Source organism: Pagrus major, chromosome 20 (genome assembly GCF_040436345.1).
Source record: "Pagrus major chromosome 20, Pma_NU_1.0".
In the NCBI taxonomy this organism is placed as follows: Eukaryota; Metazoa; Chordata; class Actinopteri; order Spariformes; family Sparidae; genus Pagrus; species Pagrus major.
This window is the reverse complement of record NC_133234.1, coordinates 8874700-8902536: the sequence shown is the minus strand read 5'-3', so window position 1 is coordinate 8902536 and position 27837 is coordinate 8874700. Positions and strand designations below refer to the sequence as shown.

Sequence of the window (27837 nt, the reverse complement as noted above, 5' to 3'; positions counted from 1 at the left end):
GCATTGTTTTCATTTCCAAGACTGTGGTTTTGGTGTAATTTATTCATTTCTCCCTGTCGTGCATGTCCTGATCTAACAATGAAGGTGAATGGACAGGTGAACAGACCTCTACAGTCCTCCACATCCATCTAAATGTCCAGACACCAATGCTAGGTAAGCCACGCCTAGTTTTTCTGTCAAATCCCTGAACGGGTCGATCAAATTTCTATCATACTTTTCTTGCCAATTCCACTTTGAAATACAGTTCATTACTTTAAAGAACTCCAGTGATTTGATAAAATTGTATAAAGCCCTTATAAAGCCCCCTAACCCAAAATGACACATAGCAGTGTACCAGTTTCAGGCATACCAGACCTTCATTGTATGTTCGCTGTTTGGTTAGGTTTAGGAAAACATTGTGGTTTGGCTTAAAAGAACTAGGTTACTTGTGTTGCTTATGTTACGACGGACCTACTTTACGTTTGTTACTTCGGTTACATAAGGTAACTTAACTATGCTAGTAGTCCAAATAAGTAATAAGTAAATAGTCCAAAGTCCAAATAACCCATCCGTCCCTGAGCTTCTTCCCATCGCTCTTTATATGACTTCGCCTGACTCCCTTCTTTGCTGCTGTAATAATGACGGCCACTAAATGTCAAGAAATGTAAATATGAGTTGTGATTAGCTGCATTTCACTCGACACCAGATTCCACAGTATTTGCAGATTCTATTTAAGGTTTGTTTGCATCCAATTAGTGGTAAAACTGTCACTTATTTTTGATTGTGATCAGGTACAAAAATAAAATGTATATTTTTTATTTATAGGAGAAACAGTGATTGCGTACGTGAATTTAGCTCAGTGAAAAAAGAGGTTCCTGAAATGGCAACAGGTTGTGCTAATATGTTTTTTATTTTATAAAACATTTATAGTTTATAATTTGTTCACTATATGTAGGTTCAATTCCTTTACTAGTTATTATTAATGAGAATGTTTTCTGAACTGAAAAAAGTAGTCCTCCAAACTGAGTCCTTGTATGTCTGGTAGATCACTTTGTTACTTAGGTGATAGCATAATATTTGCAGTGGTAGCAATACAACAACAGTGCAACTAGTCTGTTGTGTTGCAATGACCTAACTGAAAAAACAATATGATAAATGTTCCTGTAGTTAAGTTATTAAACAGACTAACAGCAAGTGATGATGAAAAGAGTTCGCAACATCTGATGACAAGTGCTGACAGCTTACTGGTCTGGTCCTGGAAAACACATAATCCTCAGGCTGAGGATGTAAACATGTCTGTTTATATGCCTCTATCTCTGTCTCTTTCTATAAATAACACATATTTATCCCAGAAATAAGTAGCAGTAGCTGTCTTGAAAAGCAGCACTTCCTTTAAATAAACTCAAAGCAAGCTGAGAAAACTTCAGTCTTGTCCACAGCTGGGCAGCTGTGCGTATTAGAGTTGACAAACGTCATTAAAATTCACCACTCCAAATAACAAATCTTTCAGCAGCCACACACACACACACACACACACACACACACACACACACACACACACACACACACACTCACACAAGCCCTAACACACATACACACAGATACAACTTTCAGCAACTCAGCCGAAACGGGGATACGCTAACCTCGGCAGAGGATGTCCGTCGGGACGCCGTGGCCAGACTTGGGTTTCCCTCCTGGGACTGACTCTGGCTAGCACACATGCTAATGCTTGGATGCCTCTCCCGCTTCTCCTTCAGTCTCCATAAAATAATCTGCTTCATCTGGGCCTCCAACCAGGCTTTTCACCACCTATTAGCTCTCAAACCTCTGGTGGTGACAAAAGAAGGCTTTTGACAAAGTGCCCAAACAGATTGTCACAACGCGCTGCTTTTCAAAAAACTCTTCGTCCTGCCTGATTACTTCCTCCGACTGAAGCGGTGCTGATTAGCAGCCGCTTGAGAAAACTGACTGTCAGGAATGGTTTGTGAATGATTTACTCATTCAAATCAGTCAGACAGTTGGTAACAGAGAATGGAGACAGCTTAGGTTGGGCAAGACAAGCTGTTCGTGCAGCTGAGTAAAGCTCGCTCACAATCTCTCATAGGCCAACAACAGGAGTGCCAGGCTGCTCCAACCAGGGCGGAAATTTGGCACTTTGGGAAGGTGCAAGGTTTCGATGTAGAAATGAGGGCTCCTTGCAGCCGCTTACCTCTGCTTTCCCTGCAGGAACTTTGTCATCACTGTACACTCAGCAAAATGATTTTGGATTACTTGGTCTAAAGCTAACAAATTATGTCAATTTTATTCAAATATACCAACCCTGCCTGGTACCTGTAACCAGCATACCCTGGTGCAAGAAGGGCCAACATTTTAAATGGGTCACACTTCAGTTACAGAAAACATTTCATTTCCATGTGTGCCCGGCAACATTTTGCATGAATAGCAATTATTGTCTGAATAAATAGACATTTATGTTGTTGTAGCTGCTCAAAATGGAACTGAAAGAACAGCCATTTATGTTTAACAGAGCTTGTGTGGACAGCAGCTTTATTAGAATAACAGAATGTCTGACGATTAGACAGTGAGCCGCTTCTGCTCTGCTCAGGTATCAGAAAATAGAGCGAAGGTCACAATTTCCTACCAGTTTATTAAGTCCCAATCACGCCAGACATAAAATGGAATAAGTTTGATGCAAAAATCTGTTAAAGGAAAAGTTCACCCAACAATGAAATTTCAACCGCTTTCTCCCAGCTGTTCAAATGTGTAAACACCAGCACTCCGAGTAGCTCCAAGGCTAGGTGAGCTAACAAGCTAACAGTAGCAGTAGTCACAAACAGAATACAGTTAGCAGCAGTTAGCTGCTGTGGTGATATGCTGCCCCAGTGTTGTTTGGAGTTCAACAGGTGGCCAAATCTTACATACGGCACCTTTAATATCATTGAAAACACCAGAGCAAAACCACAACAGCAGAGTTGGTTTTCACACTCCTCTTGCACACATTACAAAGCCTGCTGGCTGTGTAGCTCTGCAGAGGACTGCTCGGCATTCAAAACAGACAGCACGGAGACTGACTGACTGCTGACATACATGGCGCAGGGAACATGCCGGCTTTTGTCAGACTTCCACATGTGTTTCCAATGGTGGGATATTAGATTCCAGGCTGGTACTGAGTGTCGGCTGCAGCTGAGGCGCATGTGTGTACATAGACACACACAAAATATAGTAGGAGATGTAGACAGGTTGTGATAGTGGTGGCAGTGGGTCACCCTGAGTGAACATAAGTGTGTGTGTGTGTGTGTATGCACGGGGTTCAGGTTACTGTGTGGCTGCTGAATGTCTAACGAGGGAGGATGTCAGTCTTGTTTGAGAAGCGGGTGTGACAGCAATGAGATTCAGAGGAAAATGAAACCTCAGCAGAAAAGATTATGTACACAGTAGTAGTCATTTTAGAAGTAAGTGTGCGCTGCTTTTAGCCTGCAGTGCCACTGCTGTGCTGTCTTTTTTTGTGCGGTTACAGGCTACATTAGGTAATCAGTATATTGTAAGTGTTTACCAGGCCAGTCCTTCAAATATTGGAGACTGGAAATGTAATAAAACTGCATCAGTGGGTCAGCAACTAGGCAGAATTCAAAGCTTGATTTCTGCAAATGTAAGAGAAAATAATAAATAAATTATTGGAAACTTTAAAAAGAAATTATATAGGCTAACTATTAGACATGATTGAAATGACTTCTTCTCACAGCTACCATCTTTATCCAAATATTGAACGTTTTCTCAAAGATCAATAGGTCTACAATGCTGTGTGTCTGTTATGAAGGCTTGCTAGGCCTACATCAAGAAACAAGACCTGTTTAGCCTAAACTAGCATGGAAGCAGGAGAAAAGAGCAAGTGGAAGTTCACTAATTAAGTTTTCGTTTTCATCATTTATACAGAAATGGTCATTTAAAAAATTCTAAAAGATTTCCTATACATGCTTCACAATACAAGTCCTCTGTTTAGTTATTAAAAAGCTTTTATTATGAAGCAGAAAAAATAGGAAATGTTGGGTTTTCACCAAAAGTTTCACAAAAAAGTCTTTCTCTCAGGTTTCCTGCACAGACATGAGTTGAGCATCGCAACACAGGCTTGTTTGAAGGGGGTTTTGTCACCGTTTGGCCGTTGGCCGGAACACGTCACTGGACTAGCACGCTTTGACCCCACTCAGGAGATGGTCCATTTCGGCGCCACCTAGCACAACTAAGACACTGGTAATGGAAACGCAAATTAGCACCGCATGGTTTAACTGGCGTGGTCAAATGTGCCAATGGAAAAGCACCATATGGCATTTGATTAAAAGGCAAGACGGGGAAGTCCTGGATAAAAGGGAACACGCATTTCAGTGATGTAAGCTAACGTTGACACAATACCATCGTCTGACTGCTTTGCACCACAATTATCCATCAGATTTCCCATCAGACTAATCCAGAGTCACAAAATGGAAATGCGCCGTAGAGTTAGAGGTTGCCAATTATACTGAGCAACATTTGTGTTTATTTGCAGTCATGATACATTATGTATCCAGACTAATGTGCTAGTGATTTACTGACATTTAAATGCTTCATGTAATGCCTTTAAAAACAAGTGTCTGGATACAGAGTCTTAATCAGTGACAGGACAGAGAAGGAAAACTCAGTTTAAGAAATACAGTCTTGCCACACACACACACGCACACACACACACACACACACACACACACACACACACACGACCGCCATCCCAAACCTCCGCCATGGAAAAAAGCTTACATTCTAATAACACACAGCTAAGTAAAAGTTTATGTTTTCAGCGGCCAACAAAATAAATGAAACAGTGCAAATGTGAACACGGGACGCTAGCATTTCGAGTTGTTTTTATCAAAGCTATGTGAACTTGAGGAAGTGGAGAGAGCAGAAGGGTGGTGGAGCACCTGTATATTTGTACAGACCTTAAGTCTTGTGATGTCATCTCTTGACGGTAAACATTTATCTGTGTTTTATAATGGCAATCCAGATCCAGGGTCATTAGCGAACATAGAGTCAATGAAGGAGACCACCATCTGAGGCCTGAAACTGGCCCCGGGTTACAGCGTCTGGAGGTTTTGCTGCTGCGTTAACATTTATTGAAACGAGGATGGTTTATTCAAGGAACATGTAATGAGTTGTTCTTGGTATCCTGTATGTGTTCTGTGTCAGAAGGTCAGGTTGAGGTCTCCTCTTTGAAACTGGATATTAAAAAACCTCAGTGATGTAATCATAAATGTTGCAGAAGTCTGCTCACTTATTGTCAAACTGAGCAAGCAGGAAAATTCAGCAGAATTGTTAAATCTTAGTAACTCTGAGAATATTAATTGTTGAGTTGGAGGAAAAAAAAGTTTTGTTTTATTTTAAATTGTTTTAATTTTGGTAATGTATATATTCAACAATAATTACTAGTTTGCTGCATGATATCAGGGTATTAGTTAAATCTCATGAGTTGACAACAATGATGATTGCTTTGTAGAAATGTTAGCTACACAAAATACTTTGGTGACTAATAGAAAAAGTTTACATGCTTTAATATTCGAAATCACATTATTTTTCTCATACTGTCCAATGCTGCAGCACCTCTACTCCCCCTCTGTCTGAACACTCGGTTTTAGTGCCTGTCTCTTTAAGGCCCCCCTCCAGAAAATCCCAGTCTGCTCTGATTGGTCAGCTTCCACAGGCCTAAGCAGGCACCACCCACTGTGTTTCTGCATCAGCTCTGGCGATGTATTTGCAACCAAGGTGTGCTGGGGCGTGACTGAAGATCTATCCATGTATGTGTACATGTGACATCCCAATCTTAAAAGGTGCTATGTGTAAGAAAATAAACTGAAATTATCAACAGAATTAGAAAAAAAAATACCAGTTTGGCATTATGTCGAAGTCATCTGCATGCACTGTGTTGCAGAGATATCTATCTACTAAAGTTAGCATGCTAACCAGCTAGCCCCGGCCTGTCCTGTCCCGTAATACCTCTCCGAATTCCCTGTCTTGATCGCTAGCTGCACACCTAACTGACCTGAGAAGCTAACGGCAGCAGTTAGCGGCAGTTAGTTTTGCTACAATTTGCCCAAAGAAGCTCAAACCTGAACCTTTTTTTACCACCTGGAACATACATATCAAAACAACCACATTTTGTAGGTAAACTGGTCACACCAGAAAGTTGTTACTTATATGCATGAAGCACAGATAATAATGAACTCTGCATGTTCAGGATTGATGTTCAGCCCATTCACTATATCTGCAGCAAGAAAATTTGCATTCGATCAATCTCAATCTTGACCAGTGATGAAGTCAGTAAAAAGTTACTCAAATCAAAGTCAAGTCACAAATCCAATGACTATGGTGATTACATTAATTCTGGTCCATTCTGCCCATATCAGTTAATAAGATGATTAGTATGTCACAAACATGAACTTTATGTATCCTGTTGGTATCTCTGATGCTTCAAATGGATAATAGCCAACTCTTCAGATTTTCTCTCAGTGTTATTTTCACATTGTCAGCAGGATTGAACGAACCCAGAGCCTACTCTTAATGACTGGTCAGTGTTTGTGTTCGTTGTGAGTGATCATGGAAGTTGCTTAGTCTGGAAAACCTCTTGACTCTTGTAAATGACACACCGTGTTTGAACAGGAAAAATGTTAAATCCACTTCAGCTGAGATGGAAAACAATCAGTGAATTCAAAAATGCTAAGCAACAACAGAGAGCTCAACATCAAAGCTGAGCACTGCAAATCAAGAAACGCGTGCATCCCAGCAGAGATCTAAATGAGAATTTTTACACTTTGATGCAGTCTGTGCAGCAGTATCTCAGCAAACACTCAGCACAAAGTGTGACAACGGGATCAGTTACATCTGTATACACTCATGGTGCTGAAGATAAAAGTATCTACCGATCGACAAGCGTTGCGGCCCTTTTTACGGCTCATGAATGAGGAATTCTGGTTAGCAAGTCAGCCAGATAATGGTGCGGAACCTGTCCGTACAGTGGGAGGTGATATTGGTGTTGTTCACACTGCTGACAGTAGTTCCACGACCAGTCTCAGCGGGGGTCTGGCCCACACACAGCTTTAGTATAGTCCAAGCATGGAGAAGGTAAACAGTGATGAAGCTCTTGCCTCCCCCACGCGGCATGTCGTCTCACCACAGACAGAAAGAAAAACAATGAAGCCGAAGTGATGATCCGTGTGAAGGTTTGGACCAGACAACTGTAGCTGTAGGACATGACAGGTAGCCAGGACGATGCTGGACAAGTCCGAGTTTACAAGGCATCTGGTTCTTTTCTCAAGAACATCATGCAATTTCTCTCACAACCGAACTGTCCAGTTCTTGAATTTGCCATTGAAAGCTTGTTTTTAAGTCAAATATTTCCTATAATTGTTCTAATTTTAAACACTTGCAGATCTGTGCAGATCTTGTACAGATGCTCATGCTTAGCCAACATTTAATATTTCAAATTAAAGTTGTTGTTTTATCAGGATTTTATGCCATTTTATTAAAAGCCAATAACAGAGTGATGACAGGAAATGAGGGGAAAGAAATGTGGGAAACTAACCTGACTCGCCAGATGGTTGGTTACACGGAACCATCTGGAGAGTTGTCCTTGGACACTGTTTGGAAAAGGGCCAGCACTTTCAAAAAATACATGGACAAACCATCTGTTTAACACCGTGTTTCACAGGCTAACTTTAACCAATGAGATCAACAGCAGGAGAGCTCTACTAGTGAAGACAGTTGGTGAATAAAACTTGCCAAAAGCCGCCCGTTTAGGAGCTGCCGTTGTTGTTGACAGGGGTTGTAGACCCCTTGGATAATAATGGGTCTCAACAGCAGCAAGATAATACTTCTCATTTTTAGGATTCAGAAGTCAAATTATGTCTGTCTTATTAACCAACCTGACTGGTCTGCCACGGTTTGATGTTCCTCTCCAGTGCCATCCTTCTGCAAGACCTGGTTTGCAATTGGCTGTATCTGTGGCAAGTCCTCTGACGGGAGACCTCCAGTCTGTGATCCCGATCTTCATGACGACATCGAGGATCGAGGATCCCCTTGGAGGATTCTGTGCTCTGGCTCACTGGGCTGTGGTCACTGAGGGACTGAGAAAGCAAGTTCAGAGACAGAACAAGAGAGAGAAAGTGGTTTCGGAGTCAGGTTAGTAATGTCAGCATCAATTTTCAATATCAGAGATACAAACATCATATTAGTCAGATTCAAACCACGTGCATGGAAAGAAAAGAATCTGGACGATTAAAGTTTTATTCAACAGTGTAAATTACCCGAGGACTTTCAAAATAAAGCACATCATTTATTTTACTTTTTGCGTCATCGAGCACCAATTGGTGGACCTCATTTTTGACGTTTGTTGGTGTGCTGTCAGGCCGTTACCCTTTAATTAAGAGAAATGGGTCAACCAACAAGGTCAAGGAGGCAAAAAACAGGAAGTCACCCGAAGCAGCACGTCACTTATTTATACGGGAGGACTGTTTCTGTTTCTTTGACACCTCCATAATTACAGCTCATAAATTACACTGCTGTGCCTGGCAGGCAGGAGTTAACCTGGAAGGAAAGTTGTGGGGTTCTGCAGTGCACATGTCGAGGAGGACATCAGCTGATTAGTATGATGTATTAGTAAAAGATATTGTAGATAAGGACAGATGCGGTGGAGGGGGAGTTCGCTTCAGATGGCAGGATGATTGAATGGAGGACTTTTTAAACATGGCTCTCACATGACTGAGTAAGTCTTGTCCTCTAAAAACAAACACTGATAGAGATGAAGCTCTGGGCTTTGTTTTTATATGTTTTCATATGTCAACTTCGAATTTGAAGCTCTTCTGTTGGACTGAAGAGAAAATGTGTGTGTTCTACTCGAGCTCATATGTATCTCTGCATGTCTGTTTGCGCATGTGTGTGTCGGAGGTTTCGGTTCAAATGAGAGGCAATCAAGCAGAGTTTGTGTACCTAGGCAAGGCATGAAAATTTTTGCTTTGCTTCCCACAATACTTCCATATCGGTGTCTCTCCCTTTCTTTCTGTCATGCACACACAAACATAGAGAGGGCCCCCCCACACTGAAAGCCGTTCCTATGATCTACGTTCAAGGGTAAGGACCTTAAATCTCAGCCTTGACCCTCAGATTCCACACTTGTCCCTTTAATCCCGTCCCATCCCACCAACAACCCCTTTTCCTCCCTTCTCGCTGTCCCGGCGTTTATCCGCAGATCAGACAGAAAAACATACATTGCTTCCACAAGCTGAACACACACACGCTAGCTGACACACACACTGCCTCTACCTCCTGCTTTGGACTCTCTCTTCCCTGTCTCACTCTCCCTCGCCTGACCCTTCTCACCTTTTGTCTTTTGTTTGCTTGTGCGATCCGTCGACTTCTCACTCCTCCCTGCCGTTAAACCCACTTCTCAACTTGTTGTTTGACCTTTGACCCCCTGTGTCATGTTTCAATTATTTTGTTTGACTAACTCAAGAATAATGCACACCTACTTTGATAAGATAATAGCTCAAAGGTAGACATCAAGTAGGAAGCCACTATTGATTCAAACTCTGCACATTTTACCTTCTTCTAACTACGAGTGCAGACTCTAAATCTATGTTGTCACTGACTGCATTGTAGACCCAGTGATTTTTAAACACTAAACAGTATATTTCAGTCAGATGATTGCACATTTTTTCTCAAGAATGCAAGAAGTGCCAAAACATCATAATCTCTGGAATTAAAAGATGGTGAGTTGTGGTTGTGCAGAGTTTCCTTTCTTTCTTCACTTATTTAGTTTACCATCCATTTGTATTTCCCAGTTCGTTGACTGAACATTAGTGCTTTTTTAGCCAGCTAGCTGCATGCCTCTAAGGATACAGGCGTACATATCTCATGAGGATGGACTACCCTAACCCTAATCCAGAGGAGTAACCGACGGTTAAAAGTTTTGACTTTTACCTGTGAAATATTGCAAAATCGACTAAAAGGATAATTCCATATTAATTCACCTAGGACCTCTCACTTCATGTCATGGACTTTTTGATGTTTGGCCCTCAGAGCAAAATGTTTTTGAAAGGTTAGTAGTAAGAAGTTTGCAAAGCTTAACAATAGTAGCTCCCTCCTTTATGGCCTCCTCCCTTTTTCACTGGATGAGTCAGAGTCAGGGAGGACAACACACGTCACTGATCCAAGTCAATATCTGCTGGCATGGCAAAAACATAATGCTATTTTTCTCAACTCTGATTCCACCGGCACAGGTTTCAATCTACCAAATTTACGTTAACATGCGCACTTCTCTCAACTGTAGTGCTACCACTGCCACTCATCTGTTTTGCATGGGTTTGTTTGAGAAAGAGCAGCTGACCCCCTTTGAGAAATTGAGTGGTCTGTAAACACTTAGGACGGATTAGGTCAGAAGATGCAGGAGGTGAAGGCGGGGGGAGGAGGGAGGGAGTAGACAGGGGAGGAGAAGGAGGAGATGGTGGTGATACATGCGGGATGGAGGGGTTCGGGAAAATGATAGCAGAGACAGGGAGACAAAGGGAGGACCTGACTTATAGGAGCTTTGTAATGGACCAAGTGAGGTATTGTGGAAGGAGGAAAGAGAATAATAATTCCAAGAAAGAAAGAACCCTATTAACAGTCAAAGATTATTTTTTTTGAAGGCTGCAAGTACAACAACAAATCTAATGAATACAGACTAATAAGCTCCGAATCTGTGGTCCAGACCTAAGTCGTCAGGAAAACCATTATGGATGTGGCAGCACAGCTCCGGACACATTTATTTTAGATTCCAAAAATGGCATGGCTCTATAAGCAGGTCCCAGAAAAAGACTATATAGTCTGTTTTACCTTCCTCAGTGGTGACCGGCTTGTACCGGACCTCAACAGGGCCCATTTTGTCTACTCACAGTGGTATTTGTGATGTGTGGTTTTCATGTCGTGTTCTGGACTGTTTCAAGCATAAACCAGAGATGCAAGTTACAACCTCGCTGGGATCAAAACAGAACAAATGAGTGGCCTAATTAGAATAAGCACGCAGCTAAACTTCCCATTTTTGATTCCTAAATCCTTTAATTGGTGCAACAAGTCGCAAATGAAGGGTAATGCGCGCCCTTTACGAGCCCGGTGTTCCTTTTACCAGCTGGTAGCTTTTCTGCTCTCGTCTATCATCTGCTCCGTTTCCAAAAGCTGATGTTAAAGCTATGCATATAAAAGTCTTGGTTTCCAGCACGGTGCCAGAGTAAACCGGGTGGTATATGGTTTAGAGACATTTCCTTCTTCAAGAGTGAGGGTCCCAGGTCCCTGTTTGTGATGGAACAGTCGACCGCTTGCCAAGTGCTTCTTAGGCCTCTTTGTGGCTCAGAGGAACACTTCGAAAACCGCAAGTTATCATTGGAGCAGGGGAGGCCTGCGGCGCGCAGGACGACCATCACCATCAACCTACACCCCATTATACTCTCCTTCGCTGAGCATACACACCTTGCGCAAACCCCACCTCGTACTCTCCATCTGCTGCCAGTTTACACACCTTTCTCCTTCTCCTCTCCTCCACCCATCTGGCAGTGCCAGCCTATGCACCTTCCGTCTTTCTTTCCTTCCTTCCCTCCGCGCCCATCCATCTACACTGTCAGCACTCCATCAGTCTTGTCCGGCTGAGTTGTCAGGATGAATGGCAGCGCTGGCCGCCAGGTACGTGCTGTTTTATAAACATGGCTGATAGCTCGGGTCTGCTGTGTGGCCCCTTAAACAGTTACAATATGTAGCGGGAAGGTTTTCATTGCCCCGCAACACAAAATGACTGGAGTACAGCTGTAGGGTCGACACCACTGGCTCAACAACTACTCGATGTGGTGCTGGTATTTTCTCCTCAAAGATACATGATTACTAAAATCTGCAAATGTCTCTGCATTTTATTGAACATTATAAAAACACTGTCAGGTTAAAAAAACAATATTATGTCCTTTTTTTAATCCTCAGTAGATGTCATTTGGATCTCTTTTCTCTTCAGATGACCCTATAACCTTTATAAAAAGTATTTTTAAAAACTTTAACGTTCCTCAAATCCACTTCCAACTCTGTTAGTGTGTTTTAAACATTTTTTAGTGTTTTAATTATAGATTTTACAGCAGTTATAACTTCCCCTACTAAGCATCTGTAACTGGTATACACATACTTAATGAGGCACCTTCTTGTATACATGTGCAACTCTTTCACAAGCTAGTTTTAAACAGTTAATAAATATGATCAAAAGTCATGAGCAATCTTGAAGATCACTGACTGTATTTCTCTTTGAGATTTCAGCAGCAACTTGTTAATAGAAGTATTATGCATAGAAGTACTGATAAAATATAATGGATCTAATCTATATTTCATATAATTACAACTACATTATGTTATATTGACAATGTATAATTAAATTCTACATGCCAAATCAGGGGTGTCAATTAAAATAAAGTTAATACTTTTATGGTATTAAACCTCATTTTTCTTACTATTTATGCTCAGTATTTTTCCTGCAACAGCCATTAATTAGTCAGTATTTAGTATTTAAAAACTATTGAACATATTCCCATGAAGCTCTGATTAAGGATGTGTCTCGGCCCAGAAAAGACCCCATTAACTTCTGGTGCGGATCCGGAGAAAGGGACGGATCCAGGAATTCTTTCTGACTTTCTTTAACTTTGCACGATCAATGTTTTTCAGCATTTTCATTAATTTCTCAGGACATTATGCAAGGTTCTTGATAAAAAAATAAATAAAAATCGGGCGCCTTTAGGTGGCTGGTATCTATGAGTGAGTGCAATTTGGTGCGGATACTAGATCTAGATCTGGCGAGATGTTGGCTGCACTGTAAACACATACACCACCTGCTCCTCTGTTGTATTTCTGGACTCAAATCTTACTTAAAGTATTAATGAATATAAGTATTAATTGAATACAACACACATACATAACATACAACATATACAGGAACTGCTATGATACTTCATATTCATACAGTATGAAGATAAGTATGAAGACATAAAAATAACAGCATTTTCTACTTCCCCAAGCTACCTTACACCCCCACTCTGGCGTCCTGCTCCTCACTCCTACTTCATGTACTTACCTCCGTGTACTCGATACAATATTTTCACGGGAAATAGAGTGAGGTCTTAAGAAAATACCTCTAAAAATCATCTTTGTCTATTTTCCTTGTGTCAGCCAGTCACGCGTGTGTGCAAGTACAGTGCCCTGAGAAAATATTATGATTTGGTTTTGCAGTTATTTTTAGTTGCCTTTTCCTGGTTTGTTTTTTTTCCAACATGTATGGTGCACCTTGTTCCACAGAATAACTCTGATTTCTTTTCTGTAAATAATGAAAAAGTGACTTGAATTATATATGTTATTTTCTGCTGATGAATGTGGCCCTTTTTTCTCATTTTTTAATGGAACATGCGAGTTATTCATGGATAATATACATGACATGGAGAGTACACACTCATATTTGGAGAGCATTTAAAAAAGCCACAATCAGTAATAAGCTGTAAAATCTGCTCAGGAAAGCATGAAATATACAGTCATTTTGGAATAATATACAAAGCTGACACTATATAAAGTTTAGCTCAGAGGAATGATGATCCTCTGGTGTTCTACACCCACTTACATCCCACTGTGTTTCATATGGTTATTTACAGGCTTAACTATGGAGTCTGGTACATTGTGATTATAATTAAAGGAACATTGACTTGAACCTGAATCTGAACTTTTATGCTTTCGTCACAAGCAAATGGCAGCAATTATAGAAATTTAAATTTCCTCATTAATGAGAGAAGATGTAGGAGCATCGTGAGTCATGATGGGATTCCTCTGACGACCAAAACATCCCTTTCACCGGACTGCTGGCAGATGAAATTTTCGAGCTAAGTGATCCAGAATATTCTCTCCTGATTAGACAGAGGTTGCTTTCACAGCAGGTCCCTTGGTGCCACTGCAGAGAGAGTAAATATAACTGAGATCTGCGGAGTCCCGGCTCGGCTCCCAGAGTTTTACTGACAACTTCGTTCCACTGGCAAAGAAAAACTGGTGATTAATACCATTGCAACACTCGCTTACTAATTCAGGAAACATATAAACATTCGGAAATGGTCCAAGAGCAAATAGTCCATATTTATCTAAATAAAATGATTTACAGTTGCAGCTAGGTTCGGAGCTAGAATTAGACACAGTGGTCTGAAGGTGTTGTTTAACGTGCTGATAATACCCAAGAGGCTGTGATTATGTGAACAGCTCTGATGTGGTTGTCTCCTGAAACATTGACAGCACTGAAGTAACCATAATCATAGTTAAGAATGTCCACAAGGCTATTATGGCATTATGAAATTGTTATGCATATACACTGCCAAGCTGAGAAAAGAGCTTTTTGACTGATTCTTTTCCTAATACGTCAACTTTAAGTCTTTCTTACCCATCAGCCATTATTTTCTCCTAAAAACCTAGAAACTGAGGCCTCTAAAAATAATCTTAAAACTCCCAAGTTTCAGGACATACTTGTGCAAATCTAGCACAAAGCCGCTGCTTGTAAACACACCATTAAGAGTTGATTGTTTATCTCTGGCAAGCTCTCTGTAGATACAGAACCGCCACACGCTTTTAGTGGTTCATAAATGGACACAGTTTCTGGGTTTGACAAGTTAAGCCAACATGTAAGTGCCTTAAACCTGCATTCTTTCAAATAGCCAGCAGGGGGCAACTCCACTGGTTGCAAGAAGAAGTCTGATTGTATACAAGCTTATGAGAAAATTACCCTACTACCATTTCCTAATGGTCTCAGTTTCAAGTCTTCTTCAATACGGCACGATGTTCATTTTGTAAATCATGATCCCATTTAAAGTGAAAAAGAAGATAAATCAGGGTATGCTTTAGGGCTACATTGTGATTTACATGAAGCTACTATGGCGTTTTTAAAGTCTAGAAGAGCTACAGGATTAAATAATTGTATCCCCATTGAAGTTAGCTGGGGCTGTAGCTGAAGTAGCTGGTTCGGTCAGCAGAAATCTCTAGTGCACACGCTCAATGGGCCACATAATCTGGGAACTCATGCTTTTTGGCTTTATGCAGCACTGAGTAGCTTTCATAGGAATGAATGGGGCTCCACCTCCAGATTCACCTTATTAGATCCATGGTAATGCCTCAGAACAATAGTCCAAAAGCCAATGGGTGACGTAGGGTAGGGTAGGTTTACACTTGATCAAGTGCCGAGCATTCATTTTGGATCCAGATGCTGCACATCTGTCTGCTCAGGCCATTATCAGGCTGATATTGTAGTCTGATCATGAAATTAATTTATTCCCCAGAGACCGGGACTCTTGCTTGACAGGTGGTCACTTCTGACCCTCTTCTGTATGATCCCTTACCACATGACTTTTCAACATAGACTTGCAAGCTTTTTTGGCAGCTTGACTCCATCATCTGAGTACACAAGTGTGTCTCTACTTGGAGCCTGCAGGGAGGAAACCAGCAGCCGGAGTGGTGGTCTGCTATATGGACTCATTGAGCGAGCCCACAGAGAGCTCTGTACCTGTTAAAGAGAGTAGCTGAGACCACTGTGGACGAACCCCAGTCACACATGAAACCCGAGGTGCGCTGCGGATTATGCACAAGCGTGACTGCTTTTGCCATGAAAATGTAGGTTTTGGCCCGGACGTTCGAATGATTTTATTATTACTATTTTTTTAATCCCTCTGCTCCCCTCCGCTGTTTCTGTCCCCAACGTACACGGCGCTTGGACGCTATAAAAAGGCTTTGTGTACTCAATAATTGCTTAATAGTTATATAAAATGTCATTAACTGCTCTTGCTGGTTAGGTTACATCCACTCTAGCCACCTGAGGGACCAGAGGCTACTCACCCCACATCCCTGACTCCTCTGCCCTCCTGCCTCTGTTTTTTTTTGTCATTTTCAAGCAAGAATCTCCTCATATTTTCCACCTTTTATTTACTTCTCTTTCACAGTGCCTTTCCCTATTCTTTCCAGTCATCCATCTCCTCTTCCATCCTTCACCGTCCACCGTGTTAGTGATCCGCCTCTTGACAGGTAAGACATCTGCAGCTCCCTCCCCTGTCAATCTGCGGTGCAAGGGTCAGTCAGAGTGCTCGCACAGATCCAGAACCCTGGCAGCACTGCCTCATATCCCATCACCCATCACTCTCAGACACTGAAGGGGGAGAAGAAGGCCACGTCTTCTGGTATGAGGTCATCACTGTGCTGCTGCGTCCCACCAACGGGCAATTTATGCCTTCCGTTGCTCGCAAGATCCTCAGCCATTCTTATTTCAGCTCCATTAAAAATAATTGGCGTACTGCTCCAGAGTAAATGTTGAGAAGGAAACCGCGGCTGGTCATTCCGGCTTAGTTCAACATATAAAGAGGATGGAGAGTATCGCCACATGGTGTAAAAGTTCACAATGTATTTATTTTTTCCCCCCTATCACTTATCCAAATTGGCGGTCAATATTTGCTCTGGTGATGATCGCTTCCAGTGGCTAATTTTCTGAAAAGGATATCTCTTTACTTTGGTGTCGAATGCTGCCAACTCATAGCAGAGAGCAGGTTGGAAGCATTATTCTCACCGCTGTAGAGTTTCCCCTCTTAATCCACCCAACTAATGACGTTAATGAAAAATAACTCTAATCTAATTAGTTCTTCTCTCCAATCAGTCTCATTTCCCTCTTAGCTTTGACTAATCTGTGGTATTGGCGTACGAGGTATCTGATCCTCTCCAAAAACACTGCCCATTTTGCAGGAGCGTTGCCAGGGTAAGAATTAAAGCCTGAAAACAGACGGTTGAGTTTGTTGGAAATTGATTTTTTAAATTTTGTTTGTATTTTCCTCTATTTTCCTATCACTAATGTCAGGTTTGTCCCTTTTGCTACAAATATCAGTGAAAAGTGCTCCATGTTTTTCCTACTTGTCCATGTGTTTAAGCTTCTGAAACAATGCTTTGATCATCATGGATACCATTAAAAACATGAAATTGTTTTAGTGATGCTATTCCTGTAAGGCAGCATCCACACCTATTCCATGGAAGAGAAAGTCCGAGCTACCACTCTCTCTTTTGATGAAGAATGATTCAACACAGGATGATGTAACTGGCTGATATGAGTTTGTAATAAAAGGCCAATATTGACCTCATGTTTAGTCAGTAACTTCATGCACTCCCTCTTACTATTTATCTGCAGATAATCCTGAGACCTGAGAGCTGTAATCCTGTCATTAAGCTTTATTCACAGGCTCAAACTGCGTTTTACTTTGTTTTTTAACCATACACACAATATCTACACTCCTGACTCTTTAATTTGTACATTCTGTGCTTAAATTAATGCTGTTTTCATTGTGTTGCATGGGTAAAAACAAATATGCAAATTGTGTTTTTTCTATTTGCTCCATTTGATGATCCCAGCATAAATCCAGCTCTTGCATGATTAGCACTCATAAAGCCTTACTTGGTCACCGTCCAAAGCTAGCCTTTGTCAAAGCATGGCATGTGTTGCCATAGGTACAAAGGACATAAACATACAACTGTGTAGGAGTTAGCACACAGCTGAAAACTCTTATAACAGAGGCGAAAAAAGGAAAGGGTGTGGGGTGGATAGTCAGCTGCTCAGCACTGTAGGATTTATGTATTTTTGCGCTGTGAAATCTAATCAGGGTTGTTGTCATATATTGACTTATGCGCTCATCTGAAAAACTCAACCACCCTTGGCAGATAATAAAATTTTGGCTATCAGCAGGTCTCCATCCTTATAGCTAAAATCCCTATTATGAAAAGTAAGGTAGGCTTTGTAATTATCCACCTTAGTATCACGCCAAATTGCGTAATAGACACGCTAGTCCACCCTGTCACTGTCCTCGCCTATCCATGAAAACATCAACAGTCTAATTCTGTGGTCAAGTTGGCAATAACAATCATGCAACATCCCGTTACACTTTCAAAAATAAAGGCACCAAAACAACTTGGTTAGGTTTATACACCAAACTTAACCAAGTATATTTGGTGCCCAAATCTAAACAAGGAGCTTTGGCACCCAGACTTAACTAAGTATTTCTGGTGCCTAAACCCAACCAAGTATTTTTAGAAAACCATCATGGTTTTGCTTAAAATAACTGCTCTCAGTACTATTCAGATCATTGGCTTCACACAGGACTGAAACCCTGTTCACTTGAGTGGAAATCATGAATGAACCAACCGACCAACCGAAACCTCCCTCTGTCGCAAACTTTCTAGTTCTTTCTACAATGCTAATCCTTTACTTTTGTCATTATCGCTGGTGGTGCACCTTCATGCATAGCCTCCATAGCTGATGGACTAAACTTTAGGCAACATTGCTGTGTAACTGACATTATTAAGTCAGACTGCTTTTTTTGTTTAGTTTAACCATTTACCATTTATGCGGTTTGATAACAGACATGTTTCAATTATCCAGAATCTGTATTAATCAGTGCAGCAAAACTTTCACTTACAGTCCAACTTATATAATACTATATTATTTATATAGTATTATTATTATCTGATAAAACATTTGATTGTTTTTGTATTGTAATATATGTTATATATGGTTATGGCTATACTTTCCTCTGTTACATTAACATCATTTGTAAAATAAGTAACACTAAGATTGGTTCGATAAGAGGAAGATCAACACGAGAGTTTATCGTGGAGGTCAACATAATTTTTCAGGATTGAGGAACTGAATATTGTAAGCGCAGGTCCTCACAAGTTTAGTAATAAAAATGTGTGTGTGAGACTTGTATGCCACATGCTGTTTTACAGTGTGTGCCTCATCTTCACAGCAGGATGATCTGCTGGCTCTAATTCCCTTCCATTAATCATTGGACTAATTTGTTTTCACAGCGCTGTGCTGACAGCCAGAGGTTCTTGTTACAGCACAGGGGCTCAAGGAGACTGTACATGCATGTACTGTACATGTGTGTGTGCACGTGTGTGCGTGCTGAGTCGGTCTAACTGGCTCCTGCCTTCAAGTTGCCATGTATATCAGATAGTTTGCATCAGCAAAAAACAGTTGTGAGCACAAATATATGGCATCATAGGAGTGCCATATAGATTTTTTTTATGCTAAAATACATATATAGTTTGAAAAATGTTTGAATACATATAAACAGAAATAAATTAACAAAAAAGGTGAAAAAACATGAAAATGCTTCTAATCATTATTTCATATTTTGTCATTTATCTTTGTATTTTATTTCCCTTTTTAAAATATTCTTTTACATATGTGTCTTTATATTTCCACATATTTCCACATTTGAAATTAATTCATTCATTCTTTAAGTTATTACTCTTTATATTTCCTTAGTTATTTTCTCATTATTTTACAGATTTATTTTTTCGTTACTCATATGACCTCATTCTCCAATGTTCATTTCATCAATACTTGCATCATAGATGAGAACTCGAGTCTCATGACTTACTGTAAGACTATAGAACATCATCACTCAATTTCTGAACTTTGCAAAAGTATTTTTGGATGTTTTTTTTGTTTTGTTTTGTTGTTTTTTGTTTTTTTACACAGCACACATGTATTGAAATTGTGGTGGGCATTATGCTAAACTTCTCGCATGTAATGTATGTATGAGCTCCGGAGCAATGGGATCAACATTACAGGTATCAGAAGAAAAATAATCTAATAAACTATAAAATTCCAGCAGCTGACTCACTGAAGATAGAAACTTAGGGACTATGTTGAGTTTTTAAACCTATTCAGCTTCACAAGAGTCACATCAAGTCTGTGCCACTTTGTAACAGTAAGCTGTTGTTGCATGAACTTCAATATCCGTTGAATGCGTGACTTTGAGTCAGTGCACCTAGATGATGTGTGGGTTTTCAGTTTCCAAACCAACTTCCCTTGAGTCATTGTGGCGTCCTGTGTTGAAGCTGTACCAGCAAGTCTGTCTGTATAAACTGGGACCTCAGGGAACACGGGCAGCATCCCATTCTGAACATTAAGTATCAAGAGAGAAAAACAACATCTCATCCACTTCAGCGTTGGCCACTGAAGAGAAAAGCAAGGCCAGGCAGGAGTATGTCTCTGAATCAATCAGTACTCATCTGAAATCATAAAACAGACAGTTACAGACTTCTGTTAACGACTTTGTGTCTGTCTTAACGCTCCAATACTATCTCATAATACGCTTGCTGCAGTTTCTTTAATCTAAGCCATGCGCCAGTGACAGAGGAGACAACAAGGTTTCCCAGAAAACCTCATTCACGGGACCACCCAGACGGCTTTAGCACTGGGCAAGCGGCATCACTACTCTCCTTGAGGAGCTACAAACCACTAAGCCAATGCATTTCTGTGTCCAGTGGTTTCAGTATGTACTTGTGATAAAAACGGTCATTTTGTCATGGTCTATAAAACCAGTGCAAAACAAATGAGTGGGGTTATTATTTCTGAGCTAACTTTACTGTATTTAATTGGCACTGCAGTGGTTTTGGAGGAGAAAATATACAGAACAACTCATGTGACAGCTCCTCTGGTCAGACAGTTGGCCTGGACATGCTGGCTGATTCAGCCTCTGGCATATCTTTTCTACCACATTCCTTGTTCAGTCAGCATTTTGTGAACTTAAATTTGCTAAAATACAATTGTGGCCTCTATGCTCCAGAGCCTCTTCGGCCACATTATATACAACAGCATTAGTGCTCCCATAATGTTGCCAAAGAAGAAAATGGATCATCAAGGAGGACTAGATGGATACTTAGAGGACATCGTCTATGAAGCACATGATAAGGTTCATTCGATGTGACTGGTTTAGCTGTCCCATATTCTGTACACCAATCGGATCTGGACGAAGTCCAATTATTGGAGGCCCCACCTCACAACTCGCAGGACTCAAAGTCTCTGCCGTCATTGCCTTGGTATCAGACACCACAGGACACTTTGACAGGTTAGAACCAAGTCTTATCCACATTGAGGCGTCCATGGATTGGAATTGTTTTGGCAGGTGCCACAGATGCTCAATCAGACTGGGATCTCTGGGTTTTAGTGGCCAGGTTGCAGTTTTTGCGAAATAGCAGGGCGTGACATTGTCTTGCCGGAGGGGCCACTGCCATTGAGAAGTGTTGCTGCCATTAGGTGGTCTACTTGGTCTACAACAGTGTTTGGGTTGGTTGTGCATGTCAAGTGGCATCTACACTAATGCCAGGCCAGAAGGTTTCCAGGCAGAACATTGGATTGTAGCAAGATGATCAATGTTATTATCTTCACCTGTGCTTTTAATGTTGGGGCTGATTGGTGTAAGTGAGAGAACAAACAGTCATCTTGGATTGTATTCTACTGCCTTTTCACCAGCCCATCACACTAAGACAGTCGTTCCCAATGTTGGCAATGTTGGTTCCCCCAATGAGAGTAACACATTCTCTAATCTTTTTGTTTTTATGATCATTTACCTCCTGAGGCAATGAAAGATTTGTGAAAGGGAAGTCATTTTTAAGTTGATCTGCTCACATCTCAGACACTGTTAAAAAGGACAGTGTGGACAATGTCTCTCTTTAAAATGGCTACAACCCAAAAAGGTCGGGATCATTGTACTAAGAAGAAGTAACTCAGATGCACTGGTTCTTATTTCTAGTTTTCAAAGTGTTCTAAAGCCTTTAAAAAGTTTCTCCTTACTGCCACTTGGGGCTGCCAAAGTGCAAATTTGCTTAATGTAGCTTCAACTTAAACACATACATTTATACGATGTGTGTTTGCACTGTGCAGATCATGTGAAGAGCGAGGCCAGCGTGTTTTTCTCCAAGTTCGTTTGATTATGTCTTTGTCCGTCATCAGGGGGCTTTTAAGTGCAGGAGCAGAACCCCGATCCCATGCTGACATAATGTTAAGACCCAAACTCCACAGGTAATGTATGAGGCTGTGCAGCTTTTAAATAAGCAAGACTTAGATGGGAACAGAACCAAAGAAAGCACTATATATCTAAAGGCCGGGGCTATAAATTTGTTAATGTGGTGGTGGAGAAAGAGAGAATGGGACTGCATACGAGGTTCTAGTTTGCAGATCACTGACAAAAAGAGAGATGGACAGTGAGATTTCCAAAGGACCTTATTGGGATGAGAATTTGCAAATGGCAAATGTATTATGGAGGTCAGAGATACTAACAACAAAGAGCGAAGCACAGGAAAAGGGGAAAAAAGTTTGGTTTTCATATTTTTTTCACTCAGAAATACGTCAAAAATGCACATACTGCACTGCACACATCATAACTCATAAACACATTTACCCTCTTCCTGCCTAATAATTACAACTCGTACACTGTGCTGATTAGTGTAAAACCAGCTGAATCATATAATAAAGTCTTTACTAACCTTGTTTGTTATTTCTGCCCGTGACGCCATTAGCAATTAATTCCAATCAATAAGAACTCTTAAGCCTTTCCTCATTTGTTTTGTTGATTTTATTTCCTCTCTCTGAAGGACTGCAAGGCTTAGCCAAAGTACACAAACAGGCCGCGGCACACAGATCCATGGAACCTGAACCTGCGTCCGACTGGCGCTTTCAATATCCTGCAATGAAAGCTGGCTTCCTCGGAACACTTGCAAACTTCAGACTCTGTGTATGTGTGTGTGTGTGATGAAACGGTATCACCTGGTCACTTCCTCTGATGCCAATGTAATCACAAACAAAATGTTCTCATTTACGACAGTGGTTTCTGTGTGTTTGCGATTTATGAATCCAAACTTGAAAATAATGAAGCTTACACGCTCTCAGTTGCTTTTTTTTGGTTACCACTCACCCATAAGTTTCAAAGATACTCTCTATTCTCTTCTATTCCCGTCTCACTAATCCACAAACAGCCAATCACTTGTGCCCATCCTCTTTATCCAATCAGCTGTAGGGTGCCGCTAATGATAAAATCTAACAGCCGCCTTCCCATCATTGGCGTTGCTAATCAACACTTTATCATCCAGTGGTCAAACCAACCAACAACCAAAGTATTTTACTCAAAAACTGTACTTACAGCACCACTAAAATTTCTCTATGAGCAATGAGTCAAATGACTGTGTGTAATGTGAAAGGTGTCTCTAGTAGTGATGAATCCACCAAGAATTACACCAGGAACATCACCTGATTCTAAAGTTCTCTTCAGGTCTACTGTGCACTTCAGTGTACTTTAGATCATCGTTTTGGTTCAGATCACAAGATGCCCTTCTTTGGTTGAGTTTTGTAAAAGATTGTTTGGTTAGGTTTCGGAAAAAGGTTGTTTGGTTAGATTTAATAAAAGATTGTTTGGTTAGATTTAATAAAAGACAGCTTGGTTAGGTTTATTAACAGATCATGTGGTTACCAAAAAAAGATTGTTTGGTAGGGTTGGTTAGGTGTCACAAGTGAACATGAACTCTGACCTCCTGGGTGAAGGTTCTGTGTGTGACTGACCACTCAAATCAACCTTCACCTCTCTTGGGACTGTGTTGCCCTTGATACTAAATCTGCAATCTTACCTGGTCATCTCATAGTGCCATGGATGGGTGTACATTGGTGTTTAAAGCCCAGTGCCTCTCATACAGACGCTCCTTACATACCTTGTGTGTCTGTATGCGATGCTGAGGGATGTGACAACATGTCAGTATTTGACACCCTGGGAATGAGACCAGACTAAACACCCGAGAGCTATACAGAAACTGCACAAGAAGGTGATGGTTATTTGTGGATTGATCATTTCAAGCAACTCATCCATTGTTGACGTAAAAATATTTCTTGGTTATGTGAATGTTGACTCTGTTATGCTCTGTTGAACAAAAATATTGTTATGGTATTGATATTGATATCTTCTCTCTCTGCTCTTCTTCCTCACAGACAAACTTAAGATATGTAAAGGGAGCCCACTCGGAAAGTCCCACAAGGTGACGGACTTCCTTAGGGAGGGTTGCTTTGGTTTTGTAACCAAATGCAGCAACACTGAAACAGGCAAGGAGGTGGCAATCACAATCAACAAGAACCACCTCGCCATTGTTCGCCAGGCAAAATCCAGCCACTTGCAACATTGTGAAGTTGAATAGCTTTCACTTCCAGAAGGATAACATCGATTCTAACTTCAAACTCCTAGATCAAAGCCTGCATGCCTTCATGGCGTACAGAAAGGATCAGGGTCTTTCCAGAACATTACACTGATTATTTGTCAGATGGCCACAGCTCTGTCCCACCTTAGTTACATGGGAATTGTTCATGTGGACCTCAAACCTAATACTGTTATGTTTTTAGACCATGGGAAGCAGCCACAACATTAAAAATCTGCTTGTTGCATCAGCGATACAAGACATTCTGCATAAGTGCTTTTTTTTATACTTCATTACTTAATTCTATTGCAAAACGTTTGTGTACTTAGTTATTTACAGTGTAGTACTCTTTTTACTTAGGTGAAGGATCTGTATACTCCATTAACATTTTGTATTTGTAACCTGGTCTCTACTGATTTAAATGGCTCTAACTGACTGAAAAGTGCTCTGACCTCTGCTTCGACTTGGCAATGTTTTCTGCTATGCATACTATACATTTCCATTAGTTTAATAATGTTTGTGTTAATACAAAAATATTTGTGTGTGCTCAAAATGTGGGCACACTATTTCTGCTCATAAAAAGACAGGTAAACTAAGTTTTATGTGTAACCCGCCACTGCCTCTGAGGCCTGCATGATTTCTCAATCCGACTGTGCTTAATGTGACATGTTTTGCCCACCTAAACATCACATGACAGAAACCACATAGGAAAGCAAAAGTCCAAATAAACACACGCCGGGAGTGTGTGTGTTTGTAATGCAGCCTTTACAGTTGCTGTATGTATTTACATTATTCTAAAGTTCTGCATTTTATACGTCCGTGTATTTATTGCTTCTGCTCTTGAAGTGAGGGGCGAGTGGAAAGCCAAACAGAGGTGAATGAGCTGCTTGTTTACTTTCCAGTGTGAGTTTGAGAGACAGATAAGAAGTAAGCAGCCTCTGTGGCAATAGAAAACCTCTCTTGGTGCCGGTGTGCAGTTTCACAAAAACCACAAATTCAACAGAAATACAACAGAAGGTGAAGGAGAAAACAGGGGAAAAAGTGAAGTGGTGCAAAAGAGAAAAACATGATATATTTTGCCATGCAAGGATCAGGACTATATAAAGGAAATGTGATTATGTGCTTAATGATATTTATGAAATATAGACCCAATTAATCCTTAAATTCTAACCAACTTCCTGGCTACTTGTTTAAGTGCAAATTCTTTTTCAATACTGAGGGGTTTAACCTTTTTTCCATTCGGGTGTCTGTTTACATGGAGATAAAAAGAAAGGAAGAGTATTTCTAGAGTGAAGTGTCCTTTGAGTAAGCTTTGCAATATTGACACACTGGTGTGGTACACAATTTAAAAACACATTAAAATTAAAAGGAGAGCATTCCAAAACTTACAAAAACTTCACAATACACACACATTATTACCAAAATGTACAAATTAAAGAATATAGTATGTTGCATGAAATCTCCTTTCAGAGTTATACTATATGTTATATATAATTATCATAAATGCATTAATTTGCAGGCTACATTTTAATGCTGTAGCTGGTGGAGGTGGGGCTAGATTTAATAGCTTTTTGAAACTATAGCTATTTCCATCGATAACAATGCGTCATATATAAGAAGCTGTTTTGTTTATAAAACTTTAATCTACAAAGTTACATGCAGTGATGACCTGCAGATAAATGAAGTGAAGTAAAACGTGTGATATACAATAGAAAATGTAGTAAAGTTTGAGTATGAAATAGAAGCATGAGGACAGTAAATTCTGTCACCATAAACTCAATTCAAATTACCATCCATAAGTAATCAAGCCTGGATGGAGCTGAACATACCATGTGATGAATCACCTGATCTCAGCCTTAAAATTGAATCCATCTCAAATACAACAAAATATAAATTATAAAATTGTTTAATCAAATATAATAGTGATAGAATGCATTTGTTTAAAATAAGTTTCACCAAAAATACAATAAGGTTTCAAAACCTCAGCTACAGACAGGGGGGAAAAGGGAAAAGCTTCCTGGGGCCCAGGTGAGAGGGACCCAGGGGGGCCAGCAATAATCATCTTCGTCCTTAATAAACACAATGGGAAAAAAACATTGTATTTGTTGTTATTTTAATTAGATGTGGCCTGCTTTATAACGAAAACCCCTGCTCTAGAAAATGATATGAGTCACGAGGCCCAAGAAATCTACTGATATAAACTAATGACTAGTAAATTATGGGGTTGATTTCTTTGTATGCCTGGACCTGCATATAAATGGGTGCTTCTTTCAGTCACCTGAGAAAGCTGTTTCTAGCCCAGCTGAAGAGGCGAATGATAGCAAGGAGGCTAACATCTACGTTTATAGACAAGTACTGGCTAGTGTCAGTGAAGAAGGGAACAAAACCTGAGAAAGGGGCTGAGAATGTTAAGACAACCAAACAGAGAGAGAGTGATGTTAGTTATGTTTAAGTTTAAACACAGCAGGTACAGCAGATAAAGCATCTTTCACCGTATTGCTGTTCTCGCAGCCCTAAATATTATATTAATTGCCATTTCTTCAGGGTAAAATAGACTAATTCTATTGCCATTCGGTTTCAAGAAAAGCAAATCTGATTGATGTTTCAACAACTGAACCAAAGACAAATGGCAATGTGCTGTTGGTACCTGGGAGACACAGCTTTCACATATTTACCCAGAGGGAGCGAAAAATGTACATGAAACAGTCTTAATCCTATATTGGCTGGAGCAATCACCTCCATAAAAAGGGTGGGGGGAGAAGAAAACTCTTGGCCGTTAGATTTATAGACAGAAAACAGGCCCTGTGTGACAAGAACCTGAAGCTAAGAGCAAGCAAATTCGCAATCCTTAATCACCAAATTGGGAGTTATAAATTCACTGGCTTTTTAATAGGCTGTCGACACAGCAGAGTTTACCAGTGCAGTACATGTATATAATGCCATCTCATGTGGAGGCCCACGTTTTGTGTATGACAGTGACTGTTTGTCTTTATGTCTATGTCTGGATGTGTCTTTTTTATGCCTGTGTGCTCACCATTACATCTCCGCCTGCAGTCTCTTTATATCTCTGCCTGTTTGTGTCTCTTTTCTTGTGTCTGTGTGAGCGGCTGTATTCGTTCATGCGTGTGTGGCCCTGCAGTCAATGGCCCGTTGCATTTTCCCTCGATAGCCGTGAAGGAGGGAAATGACCTTTAATATGCCCAGCCTTCTCCCCCAGTCCATATTAATGTTAATCTATCAGACTTGGAGACTCCCTCGCCATACAACGCTGCCAATGTTCCCAGGGCCTTGGGGTGCAATCAGTGGTGTCGAACCAAGCAGTGCTTACTGTAAGGGTGGGAATAAAAAAAAACACACACACACACACACACACACACACACACACACACACACACACACACACACACACAATCTCTTGCTGATTTTTTTGGCTAAACAAGCCTACTTAAACACCAAAGCTAATGCAAAGGACATCGGTGGGCTTGGAGACGGGTGAGAAGGAGGAGGAGGACGAGACAGGGTCAAAGGTCAGAGACTGAACTGTGCTGGGACCAGCTTGGAAAAGTCAAGGATGTTAAGTGTTCCTTCACATCAGTTGTCAAGTTTTTCTTTTAGTCAGGCACCTTGTTCTCGATTAACCATTTACCATGACTAACCCCCTCAATTACTTTTGTTACACCTGTACAGCTGTCTGTTCTTGTTTGGGCACATAATGCAGTTTAAAATAAAACAAACAATGGTTTAGTGAACAGGTAACCATTGGAATGA

General features: G+C 40.6%; 1 long non-coding RNA gene across 1 annotated transcript in view; it reads right to left on the bottom strand.

Moving 5' to 3' along the window:
- Positions 1-27837, bottom strand: part of LOC141016071 (uncharacterized) — a 97311-nt gene that overhangs the window by 14461 nt on the left and 55013 nt on the right. Inside the window, exon 4 of the long non-coding RNA XR_012180574.1 lies at positions 7920-8120. This is a non-coding gene — a long non-coding RNA (uncharacterized lncRNA). The remainder of the gene's footprint in view (positions 1-7919; positions 8121-27837) is intronic.